The sequence below is a fragment of the Microtus ochrogaster genome, linkage group LG3 (assembly GCF_000317375.1).
Source record: "Microtus ochrogaster isolate Prairie Vole_2 linkage group LG3, MicOch1.0, whole genome shotgun sequence".
NCBI classification, from domain to species: Eukaryota; Metazoa; Chordata; class Mammalia; order Rodentia; family Cricetidae; genus Microtus; species Microtus ochrogaster.
This window is the reverse complement of record NC_022029.1, coordinates 36,236,197-36,249,806: the sequence shown is the minus strand read 5'-3', so window position 1 is coordinate 36,249,806 and position 13,610 is coordinate 36,236,197. Positions and strand designations below refer to the sequence as shown.

General features: G+C 44.8%; 1 pseudogene; it reads right to left on the bottom strand.

Moving 5' to 3' along the window:
* Positions 1-384: 384 nt before the first annotated feature.
* LOC113457636 lies at positions 385-483 on the bottom strand (annotated as a pseudogene).
* Between the last annotated feature and the right edge of the window lie 13,127 nt (positions 484-13,610).

Below are 13,610 nucleotides of genomic sequence, written 5' to 3'. Positions count from 1 at the left end.
CCAGCAACCACATGGTGGCTCCCAACCATCTATAATGAGATCTGGGGCCCTCTTCTGGCCTGCAGGCATACATGCAGGAAGAATACTGCATACATAATTAAGAAAAAAATTTAAAAAGGTTTAATATTTATAACACATATAAAGAATTTTGACAATTGAACAACAAAGGAAAAACAGCTCAGAACTTGAACAGACAGTTTGCTAATGAGGACATACACGTGGTCTAGGGGCTGTGAAAAGGTGCTAACCATTACTAAGTATTGGGGAAAAGCACAGTGAGAGACTCCCTCTCCCCATCAGGGTAACCACTACCAAATAAAACCCAGAAGATAGTGCTGGAAACGATGTAGAGAAATAAGAACCTTTGATGGGAATGTAAAATGGTACAGCTGGGAATTTTTCTTTCCTTTTTTTTTTTTAGGGGCCATGCTAATCTTCTCTGTATTGTTCCAATTTTAGTATATGTGCTGCCTAAGCGAGCACAAAAGGGAAATTGGGCGGGTGGGGGGGGTGTTGAGACAGAGTTTCTCAGTAACTATGGAGCCTGTCCTGGAACTAGCTCTTGTAGACCAGGCTGGCCTCAAACTCAGAGATCCACCTGCCTCTGCCTCCCAAGTGCTGGAATTAAAGGTGTGCACCACCACCGCACTGCCCGGCTGAAAGCAGGATTTTAAAGAGATAATCGCACACATGTTGTTAGCAGGGTTATGCACGATATCCGAGAGATGGAACCCAACCAACTGTGTGTCAACAGGTGAATAATTTTCATATATTTTGTATTCCCATAAGGGAACATTATTCTGCCTTAAAGAAGAAAAAATTATTTATTTTTATTTTTATTTAGCATACAGTGTTCTGCTTGCATGTATGCCTATACACCAGAAGAGGGCACCAGATCTCATTATAGACGGTTGTGAGCCACCATGTGGTTGCTAGAAATTGAATTGAACTCAGGACCTCTGGAAGAGCAGCCAGTGCTCTTAACCTCTGAGCCATCTCTCCAGCCCCAAGAAGAAAATTCTGATGAATGCTGTAACACAGATGAAACTTGGGGACATTTTACTAAAAGTCAAATGCCAGCCCCCAAAGGACATTGATTCCACTTATCCAAAGTCCTATTATAGAATTAGGAAGTAGGTGCTGCCCCTGAGGGCCGTGAGAAAGGGGAAATGAAAGATCGTGCTATGAATCCATCATCCCTACACTCGGGAGCCAAGACCTCCAGGCAGCGGTGCCAACCCCCTTTCCCCGGGCCGGATACTCCCTCCTTTTTAAAATTTTTTATTTACATGTATGTGGAAATACATATATGTGTGTGCATATATATTGTGTGCGTGTGTGTATATGTGTGTATATAATGTTTGTGTGTGTGTGTTTTGTTTACATGTATATCTGCAGACCAAAAAGGGGCATTGGATCCCTTGGGACTCCAGTTATTCGGAACAGCAGTTGGTGCTCTTAACCACTAAACCACCTCTCCAGCCCTCTTCTCTCTTCCTTTTAAGCCTACTCCGTATCCCAGAGCAGATCAGCAGGTTCAGGGACCAAGCGAACAGTCACTGGGGAGCACGGTGTCCCTTCTTGCAACACCTCTGATTTTTTTTCTCCTGAAAACCAGTTATTTGTCCATCTTCATATTCTGGTTGATGGAGTTGGGAGATTCCGAGATTCCTAGACTGGTGGTCATGGGTCCAATTCTGGTTCCTTCCACAAAGGAAAGAGGGTTTGACCGACTCCAGCTTCCAGATCTTGGAGGAGCAGGCAACATTTGATCTGACCCGCCGAGGATAGGTCAGATTTGGTAAAATAAAGATTAGCGCTCAGGTGAAAGGGACAGGGACACGGAGGTCAGACGGGAAGTTGCTGGAGCTGTAAGGGTGCCATTTAGCTACGTCAGACACGCGTGAAGGAGCTCCGCATGGACCAGTAAACGCCGGTTGCAGAAGCAGAACTGGCTCAGTCTGGGCTCAGTCCCCTCCACGCTGCCTTGAGTAAGACGAAAACAGCTGAGCAGCCATTCTCGGGGCTGGTGCTTGGGTTGGCTCAGGCAGGCTAGTGCCAGTGAGGGGTTGTTTAGGAGAGCTGCCAGTCCAGAAAGAGGCATTCCTTACAAAATTAGAATCAACATCCTCTTCTGCCCTCTAAGGGCTGGCACACACACACACACACACACACACACACACACACGGAAGGGGAGATTTGTTTTGTTTTTGTTTGTTTTTGTTTTTCAAACCAGGGTTTCTCTGTGTATCTTTGGCTGTCCTGGAACTCACTCTGTGACCTGCATTACAAAATTAGGAAAAAAAAATCAGACCCTGTACTTCCCACCGGCTGCATGCATATGTGCCAGCTAAACTCGGGGCACCCGGATCACTTTACAAAGCCCATTCCTACCTGAGGTACAATGCCTCCAATGCACTGGGTGTCTGTGGAGCCACCTGTATTGGAATTCCTGTCTCTGACTGAAGAGTGCTGGGATTAAAGGTGTGGACCACCACTGCCTGGCTACATTTTTATTTTTATTTTTATTTTATTTTTGCTGTATATAGCCCAAGCTGTCCCGGGACTTAAGCTCTTCTGGCCTTAGCCCTTTTTATTCTTTTTTTTTTCTTCTTTTCTTTTGCACCCCCCCCCCCCTGCAAGATAGGATTTCTCTGTGTAACATCCTGGAACTTGCTCTGTAGGCCAGGTGAGTTTCCAACTCACAGAGATCCACCTGCCTCTGCCTGGGATTAAAGGTGTGAACCACCACATCCAGCTGCATTCTCTCCTTTATTGGTTTTTCTTTTGGCTTCTAGGACCCAGCCAGGACAAGCTCTGTAGAGGCCTGAGTCTCTCACTGGTTTCCCCTAAGACAATACCTGGTTCTAAGACAGACCACAAACTGAGACTATCCAGGTATCACCCAGGAATAGCCCACACAAAGGAATCTTAACATTCCAACTATTGTAGCTAGGATCACCTGATGTCCCTTAGCCCAGCACACCCACCCCCCTTTACCAAGACGCTCCTAGACAGATGTTAGCCAATCAGGGGTTCTGAACCTTAGAAATCCCTCACCACAACCTCTGCTATTATAAAAACCCCACCCAACTGATTGGGAAGCTCTCTGATCCTGCCAATGCATTGGACACATGGAGAGTCCAAGTTCAAATTTGAATAAGGATAAAGGCTCTTTGCTTTTATATATGGGACTTGGTCTCCTTATTGATTTTGGGGGGAATCTGCCTGTGATCTGGGCACAATGAGCTCACATTGAAACTATGGATTACAATGAAAAACTTTCCTACAAAAAAACTAAAGTTTACAATCATGTGACGTGTCAATCCCATGATGCGATCATCTTGACTGACTGGGACTTAGACAAACAAGTGGCATTTCTGTGAGTGTTTCCAGAGAGGTTTGTCTGAGTGGGAGGAGCCAGAGTAGAGCATCAGCATTCATTGCTCTCCACTTCCTGACTGAGCACAAAGTGACCAGCTGCATCTACCACAGCTCCAAACAACCCTTGCCTTCCTCTAAGTTGATCTTGGGTATTTTCTCACAGCAACGAGGAAAGCAACTAACACATATCAGAAGAAGTCCAGAAGGGAAGGGATTTATTGGACCCCCAGTGTGATCCCTAGCCTTTGGGTCCTCCAGCACAGTTCCTTCACCCAGACCCCAGAGGCTACAGCAATTATACTGCTGTTGCCCTATGCCTGTCCATGCTTAGATGACAAAAATATCACAGCTTGGGTGACTAGCCCCTCACTCTAAGGCTGCACAAATATTCCTTATTACGGTTTAAGTAAAATGCTGCAGGTTCCCAAAGTGGCGGCAGGTCCCTGAACGCAGCAGGTCCCCGGAGTGGCAGCAGGGAGCTGGCAGCAGGTCCCCAGACAGAACCTGAATTCAACACAGGACACACAGTTCGCTCACAAAGTAAACCCATCTAGCCCTTGGGCATAGAGGCCTCCAGGGCCTCTTACCTGTTTTTCTCCAGACAGATCTCAGTGAGGGGTCTTGTTTTGCCCTTGACGGGGCTGCCCTTCCTCTAGGGCATCCAGAACCTGCCTCTTGTGGCAGAAGGCACTGCGGAGCACGTGACCTCTGACCTTCCCACTGAAGAATTTCCCAGCAAAGCTCTTCCTTTAGAATTGGCTTAGCCCTAAGGCTAACTACATACTGCAGAGTGGCCTTCTCTCCAGGTAGCCATTGAAGTTCTGTGGATTCTCCCTGCACAGCAGAGAGGTCTCCTGACCTTGCTCGTCTTCTTGGTGTGTTGTAGAAAGGGGAGTGGATACCTAGCCTCTGGTGGGGCTGCCTCTCCCAGAGCACCTGCACGCAGCATCCCTGCCACCGCCCCGAGTCTTCCATCTCTACATTTGGGCCGTCTCCCTCCAGCATCAGGTAGCAGGACTTATCTGCCAGCTTTAGGCTGGTGACAAAGTGCAAAAGACCCTGAGTGAAAAAATGTCCAGCTAATTTGGCTGCACTAGGATCTGGGGCTATTAACCTGCCACGTGCTGCTGTAAAAGGGGAGGGGTGGATAAAGTGATTCCAACTTTCAAAGCCTTTCTGATAAGAAACAAGGTTACAAAGAAATACACAGAGGCCCATTACATTATCACATTGATTTCAAGTACTTGGAGACTTTAAGGAGCCCAGGAGGCAAAAGGCAAGCACGACCTTCTCAACTTAGCTTGCCCTGGCCAGTGTAGACGACTTGGTTCAGGGGCAGCCTCCAGCTGCTCCCTGCACCGTCCTATGCCCTGCAGCCCTGCCTGGCGTCCTTGTAACTGAGAGGCCTCTGAGAGTTTCGTCCCCAAAGGACCTCAGACCGATGACCTGAGTGTCTTAGGGACGTGCAGGAGTGCTCGGGATCCTTTAGCCTTCCTGAACAGTAAGTCACTGACAACTGTTCATGCTCCGGCTCTGCGCTCACTGCCACCAGGTGGCGCCACCTCCAGCATAGCATCTAGACACGTTCTCCTGAGTCCATCCTCCACCCTGGCTTCAGGAGGCTCACCGGCCTGGTAAGGCAAATGCAGAAGGCAGTTGTTTTAAAAAAGAATAAAGAAAGAACAAGAAAAAGGGAAAGAAAGGAATCCCATTCGGCAGTCCCACATCAATTAAAAGATTAAAAAGAGCAGGGTGGTGGTGATGTACGCCTTTAACCCCACCACTCGGGAGGCAGAGGCAGGCAGATCTCTGAGTTTGAGGCCAGCCTGGTCTGCAGAGCTAGTTACAAGACCGGCTTCAAAGTTACACAGAGAAACCCTGTCTCGAAAAACAAAACAACAATTTAAAAATATAAAAAATTAAAAAGAGGGAGCTTGAGAGATGGCTCACAGGTTAAGAGCACTTGCTGCTCTTGCAGAGAACTCAGGTTCGATTCCCGGCACACACAAATGACGGCTCACAACCATCCGTAATTCCTGTCCCAGAGGATACCCCTTTCTGATGTCCATGGGCACCAGGCACACACCATGTGCATGGACACGCATGCAGGAAAAACATTCAGATATATAAAATGACTTTTTTTTTGGGGGGGGGGGGTTTCGAGATAGGGTTTCTCCATGGCTTTGGAGCCTGTCCTGGAACTAGTTCTTGTATACCAGGCTGGCCTTGAACTCACAAAGATCTACCTGCCTCTGCCTCCCAAGTGCTGGGATTAAAGGCATACACCAGCACAGCCTGGCAATATATTTTCTTATCTCTCATTTTAATAAAAATTTAAAATGAACTGGCAGAAAAGTTGTTGGAGACAATGGCATTGAACATACAGGTAGCAACAGCAATTGCTGTTTAAGAAGACAGGATTGAAGTCCCGACATGTCGTGCCTGTAGCTGTAATCCAGACTGAGGGTTAGGCAGAACACCCATGCTCCAAATTCCAGACCAGCAGCAGCCTGGGATACATAGGAGACCCTGTCTCAAACAGTGCAGAGATGCCCATGGCCCTAGACCTCAGTAGGCCCAGAGACCTTAGCACAACTGACTCCATCACGGAAGTACCATTCAGGCTGTGCAACTCAGCACATAGACAGCACCACCTACCAAAACTGAAACAATGACCTAGTCCATCAAAGTCCACAGTTCAGTGGTGCACGCCTTTAATCCCAGCACTCGGAGGCAGAGGCAGGCAGATCTATGAGTTATAGGACAGAGTCAGTTCCAGGACAGCCTCTACATAGAGAAACTCTGTACACCAAAATAAACAAACAAATAAAGTCCGTAGTTCTGGGAAAGTCTCTAAATGTCCTAACCTTGCTTTTTTGGCTTTTATACTTTCACTCTGGCAAACTATTCTTGTTAACTGAAGCATGTCAACCCAGGATATGGTTTTTGTTCTTGAAAGCTCACCCTAAGAAAGGTTCAGGATTACACTGGGATCCCAAACACCCAGGGTAGTCGCCAGCCGACTAATAAAAACTTTCTATTGGCTCATGTCTGAGCAGTCTTCTCTGGTGGATACCCACAACAGAGAGGGGAGAAGGAAGTGTGTGTGTGTGTGTGTGTGTGTGTGTGTGTGTGTGTGTGTTAAACACACATTTAATATATGTATATCTTACATGTATATGTTATGCACATGTTATACTATACTAAATTTAAGTATAAAACTACATAAATGTCCTAGTACATAGTAAGTAACAATTAGATAGATCGTAGAAGATAGATGATGGATGGCTTTTTTGAAGAAGGATCTTATGTAGCTCAGGCTGGCCCCAAATCACTATGTTGGGGTTATTATTGCTACGATGAAACACCACGACCAAAAGCAAGTTGGTGAGGGAAAGGTTAATTCAGTTTACACTTCCACATCACAGTCCATCACTGAAGGAAGTCAGGGCAGGACCCTGGAGGCCAGTAAGCCAGGAAGCAGCACTCCTCCATGACCTCTGTTCCTGCCTCCACCTCCTAGTGCTGAGGGCTTATGTGTGTAGTATATATTTTATATTTAATTATGCAATTTCTGTGAATTCTTACATTTTATTTTTTAGATTTATGTATTTTATGTGTATATTTTGCCTGCATGTATGCATGTGCACCGCCACAGGTGTGCCAGATACCCTGAGAAATCAGAAAAGGCTGTCAGATTCCCTGGAAGTGGAGTTCCAACCAATGCTTGCACCATCACCTGGGCCCTAGGAACTGAACTCAGCAGCTCAACGACAAGAACAACAAATGCTCTTAATTGCTAAGCCATCTCTCCAGATCCAACTATGCATTATGGGACTGGAGAAACTGCTCAGTGGTCAAGAGGGCATGTTGGGTCCTAGCCCCCTCGCCAGGGAACTCCAGCTCTAGGGTATCTTACATCCTCTTCTGGCTTCCCTGAGTACCTGTACAAGAGGCGTAGGGGGTGCCAGGGGGTAAGAACATATTATAGCAAGTCTTGGTGGAGCACACCTTTAATCCCAGCACTTGGGAGTCAGAGGCAGGCAGATCTCTAATTTCAAGGCCAGTCTGGTCTAGAGAGCAAATTCCAGGACGACCAGGAGTACATATAGAAACCCTGGAGAGAGGGGGGGGGGGTTCATTCCTACACAAGACAGTCACACAGTTGGGATTTGGAGGGTTAATTTTTATGTGGAAATTTTAGACATTTACAAAAGTTGAAGATATAACATATTGAGTCCCCCTAGTCCTTCACTCAGATTTACTAAGTATCAACACCTGGCCAACTCCATCCCAGCTGTATCCCAGGCTCCCCTCCACCAGCCAGCTGAATTACTTTAAAGCAAATCCCTGAGCTTGCATAGTTTCACCCATGAATACTTTCCTCTTTTACGGTATTTTTAAGCTCAGTATTTATTGCATAGAGTCTATGTTGCAATCTGTCCTACACATCATTCTGGAGATTTCCCACGACACCGAAAACCCTACCCACAGCAGCATTTGACTCAGAGACTGGAACTAAACACTGAATTGGTTATGGGAACTTGAAGTAACGACCTTTTTAGCTGGAAAAGTATTTCTATTTCTTTTTTTTAAATATTTATTTATTATGTATACAATGTTCCATCTGTGTGTATGCCTGAAGGCCAGAAGAGGGCACCAGACCTCATTACAGAGAATTGTGAGCCACCATGTGGTCGTTGGGAACCGAACTCAGGAACTTTGGAAGAGCAGGCAATGCTCTTAACCTCTGAGCCATCTCTCCAGCCCCCAGTATTTCTATTTCTTGAGGCCTGTGTTCTAAAGGACAGGATGTGATGCTTGGTGGCTTGCTAAGTCATTTTGTTTTCTTTCTCTTTTTTTTTCTTTTGATTTTTTAAAATTTGTTTTCAAGACAGGGTTTCTTGTGTAGCTTTGGAGCCTGTCCTGGCACTCACTCTGATGACCAGGCTGGCCTTGAATTCACAGAGATCCACCTGCCTCTGCCTCACACGTGCTGGGATTAAAGGTGTGTGCCACCACTGCCCAGTGTTGCTTCATTTTCTACACACCTGCTTGTTTGGCTAATGGCTGGAATCTCTTTGGGTGGCTAGCTCAAGTCTCCTTCAACTGCATCGTTTTTTCTCTCTGTATTCAGTTTGGCTTTCCTGCTTAGTCTGCCTTACTATATAGGTCAAAGCAGTTTTTATTATCAACCAATGAGAACAATAGTCACATCATACAGAAGGGTTATCCCACAGAAACACCTGTACTTGGAAAGGAAGTGACAGTCTCCATTACCACGGTAGGGATGTTCTGGTAGTCATTGGTGTAGTTGAGACAATATTTTTAGTTTGGATTATGCTTCTATATATTTAGAGAGAGAGTAGTCTTGTCTTGTTTTTTCTTACCCCATCAGATTCCAAAGTAGCTTTGTTTAACATATCATACTTTTTTGTGAAATTATCTTTAACAAAAGAATCTCACAGGGGCTGGAGAGATGGCTCAGCAGTTAAAAGAATGGCTGTTCTCTTAGGGGACTGGAATTTAATTCCCAGCACCCACATGGCAGCTCACAACTGTTTGTAACTCCAAGATCTGACACCCTCACAGAGACATACATGCACACTAATGCATAAAAAAAGTAATTTAAAAAAATACAAAAGAATCTCACAAAACAGGACCCTATTCTTGACATTATTGCTTATTTTCACTCAACAGTGTCTTCCTTTCCAAGTTCATGTGTATAAATGTCACTTGTTCTATTTGATGACCGCAAAGTATTCCATAGAACTAAAAGGCTGCCGGGCGGTGGTGGCACACGCCTTTAATCCCAGCACTCGGGAGGCAGAGGCAGGCGGATCTCTGAGTTCGAGACCAGCCTGGTCTACAAGAGCTAGTTCCAGGACAGGCTCCAAAACCACAGAGAAACCCTGTCTCGGGGAAAAAAAAAAACAAAAAACCAAAAGTCTTTATTGTATCCGCCCCACCGTCATTTGTAAGCGGAGACTGCTCATTTGTTCCCTGGTCACCCATACCCAAATAATTACACAGAAACTATAATAATTACAACACTGTTTGGCCAATGTCTCAAGCATATTTTTAGCTTGCTCTAAAATGTTAAATTAACCCATTTCTATTTATCTATGTATCATCATGAGGCTGTGACCTACTGGTAAGATTCTGGCTTCTGTCTCCTTCAGCAGCTACATGGCATCTCTTTGACTCTGCCTACACTCTTATCTTCCAACATTGCCATACGCCAAAACAGCTTTATTCATTAACCAATAATAGCAATACATATACAAAAGGACATCCCACATCATCCACTAATTAGGAGCTATGCTGATATCATAGGAGTTGTGTTTTGCTAATTATTTCTTCATGATTTGTGTTTTAGTCCTAATCTCCTAAATAACAAGGTCCATAATTTGTCTTTTTTTTGGTGGGGTAGTTGGGGTTTTGTTTTTTGCTGTTTTTTTCCCCCTGAGACAAGGTTTCTGTGTCTCACTAGCTGCTTGGAACTCACTCTGTAGACCAGAATGGCCTCGAACTCAAAGATCCTGCCTCTGCCTCCTGAGTGCTGGGATTAAAGCCATCATTGCCTGACTTTAATAATTTAATTAGTCTTTAATACAAATTCTCTTCGTAGAGCCCAGCACATTGCTGCTTACTCATACCACATATCTATCACATGAGTATTTTGTTTTAACTTTGGGAGTATTTATACTGGTTTCTCATTTGCTAAAAAGAATATAGTTCTTGAGATGAAAGGCTTGTCACATTCACTGAGCAAGAGAAGATAAATTTCTTAAATTTCCTTAATCCCATATGGCCCAGTTTTTCTTCATAAGTCAATCTCCCTTCCAAAAATGGATCTTATTTCCCCACCGATATCCTGTAGGAAGATAAGGCCTAGGAGGTCAAGAGATGAGCCAACCTAGAGTCTGCCTGAGGGCCTAGCAACAGGCACTGTCAGAGGTCCTGATTGTGCCTAACCAATGAGGGGCGACCATGCAATGTCACCAGTTTGGGATGCAGCCTGGGTGCTGGGAAGAGGGTATATAAGGTTCTTCCCATTGCTGAATAAAGAAGCCTGTTTGCCTTTTACCTGACTCCTAGTGTACAAGCCCTTGACGCCATGCCTTCTCAACACCTACCCTGAGGGAGCTGTTAGGACCCAGCAACAACCACCAAAATAATTTACCCCTGTGCCGTATAATTTTCAAAGCAAGACTGACTAACCCAATATTCTTGCTGAAAATTTTTAATTACATCTATTTATTACTGTGTCTGCAGGAGCAGAGCTTGTGTAAGTGGGAACATAGAGTCGATACTCGCCTCCACCATGTGGATCCTGGGGTCAAACTCAGGGAATCAGGCTTGGCAACAGCACTTCAGCCTCCTGAGCCATCTCACCACCTCCAACCATTTCATTTTAAAGATGATCGAAGTGAGCTTTGGAAGAATTAATAATGTGGCCAAAGTGCACAGTATGTAGCAGAGTTGCTGGAGCTGGAACCACAGCAGGGTGATCTCCTCTGTATGACACACCTCCTGGGGCACTGGGCAAGGTGTGTCATACAGTGTGTGAGCAATGGCATTTTTCTTTGACAAGGATTAAGCCTTCTCAAAGACATCGAAATGAGTAATCAGCTACTTGTTTCTCAGCACTCTGAGAGAACTTTCTGTTGGGCCAGGTTATACCTCCTTTTCCTCAGAGCTCTGTTCTTGTCCCAGCTTGCAGTGTTCTCTCCATCCAGGTGTTGTAAAGAGCTCCTCTTTCCCTGTGTTCCTACACAGCTCTTGGCACTCCAGCTTGCCCTGGCATGGAATCCAGGCTGCTGACTAACGGTTATATAAGGTGAAGAAATCCATCAGGCATGGCCTTGTCAGAAGTGGATCTGGGTTTACAGACCTAAAGACCATAAATACTTTGCCCTTTGCCTTGTGTCTGACCAGTGAGAAGCACTGAAGTCTAATTTCCTCCCACTTCAGAAATAAATTACAAGAAGCCATTCATACTGAACAGAGCTGTTTGGACCTGTGTGTCTGTGAAGTTCCGAAACTTTCAGGACAGTCCTTCTTTGGATCATGTATGAAATGATATACCTTGACACTTCAAAACATGTCAAAGACTGAAAGTAAAAAGGAGGAAAGACAGAGGAATAGTAAACCAACCTGGGGTTAGAGAAATGGCACTGTTCTTACAGAGGTTCTCAGTACCCTCATAAGGCAGTTCGTGGCTGCCGATGCCTCCAGCTCGAGGGCATCCCAAACCCACTTCTATCCTCTGCACACACACACACTTTAAAAACAACTCTGGAAGGCATGTAACTAGGGATTGAACTACCAGTTGTTTTGCTCTCTCAGAATGAGAAGAGCCATGGTATCCAGCAGCTGCAAAGCACTGAGAAAAGCAGAAGGCTCTTTAGAAGGAAAATATTTTCTCTACTGGATAGCAATCATGCTGCCAGGCAATTCTCACCATCTAAGACTTAACAATGGAAAGAAAATTTAATTGGCAATTCTTCAGATTTTAAAATGTGAATTTTTTGGCACTTCAGCTCAAGGACTAGCAGGAGCCTATAACAGACGTCTGGAGGAGTAGCTAAGAAAAAGAAGTAAAGGGCTGGAGAGATGGCTCAGAGGTTAAGAGCATTGCCTGCTCTTCCAAAGATCCTGAGTTCAATTCCCAGCAACCACATGATGGCTCACAACCATCTGTAATGAGGCCTGGTGCCCTCTTTTGGCCAGCAGGCATACACAGACAGAATATTGTATACATAATAAATAAATATTTGAAAAAAATAAATAAGAAATTAACACTTGATTGCCCTCCCAGCACTATCCTATGTCTCTGTATTTCTTTTGTCTCTCTATTCTGCCTAACGCCCCTACCCTGGAATATATGAACCCACTGAGGCTGGACCCCAAAAGATGGTTTCCCAATGTAGGACACGACAGATGTCACTCCAACATGTGGCTATGAAGCTGAGATGGAAAAGAATGGCTTCAAGGCTAAGAAGGGGAAACAGCCACAAAACCATTCAAACAGCGGGGCAAGGATGCTCAAGCAACATTAGTGACAAGAACACATGACTTTATACAACCGAGCATCTGTCAGAGATCCTAGCTCACTCATGAAGACTCCATTGTCATGTTTGTGGGAAGGAACCTACTAAGGACAAGATCAGTCAATTCCACTTCATGACACTCTAAATTAAATTTTGCCTTTAGCTATGTTTATTTCCTGAAACCTTAGGTGCGCGCACACACACAAAATCCAATACTAAAAGCACACATTAGTTTTCAAAGGAAAAAAATAAGATCACCACATAGGTTTACAAATTACTTTTTTGTTGTTGTTTTTACTTTTCGAGACAGAGCTTCTCTGTAGTTTAGAAGCCTGTCCTGGAACTAGCTCTTGTATTGTAGACCAGGCTAGCTATAAACTCACTGAGATCTGCCTGCCTCTGCCTCCCAAGTGCTAGGATTAAAGGTGTGCACCACCACCGACCGGCTACAAATTACCTCTTAAAATTAAGACTTGTTGCCAAAGGTTAAAATTTTCTGTTATGGTCAGGCAGAGATGGCACATGCCTTTAAAACCAGTACTTGGGAGGCAGAGGCAGAAGGATCGCTGTGAACTGAGGCCAGTAAGAACTAGAGCTCTAGGACAGAGCTGTTGCCCAGAGAAAACCTCTCAAAATAAATAAATTTGTGGTGCCATAGGGTATAGTTAGGTATTCTTTTTTTCTTTTCTTCTTTCTTTTCTTTTTTCGTCTATTTCTTTTGCCGAGACAGGGTTTCTCTGTAACTAGCTCTTATAGACCAGGCTGGTCCCGAACTCAGAAATCCACATGACTCTGCCTCCTGAGTGCTGGGATTAAATGTGTGTGCCACCACCGCCCAGCTTATAGTTAGGTATTCAAGTGACAATGAATGAATGGATGAATGAATATATAACCTAGTACCCTACACTTCCTAGCTCCAACATTGGGTGGCCCATGGCTGCCAATAACTCCAATCTCAGGAGATCAACGCCTTCATCTATCTGGCCTGCTGGTACTGTGCACACATACATACACTCTGCTACACACATACACTATAAATTAAAAACAAAGCCCACAGATTTTTAAGTCTTTGACTCAATTCTGAAAGAACTAAGAATTGTTAAAATAAGAAATAATAATAAGAAGTGTGGTAGGACGTGCCATTAATCCCAGGAATCGGGAGGTAGCGGC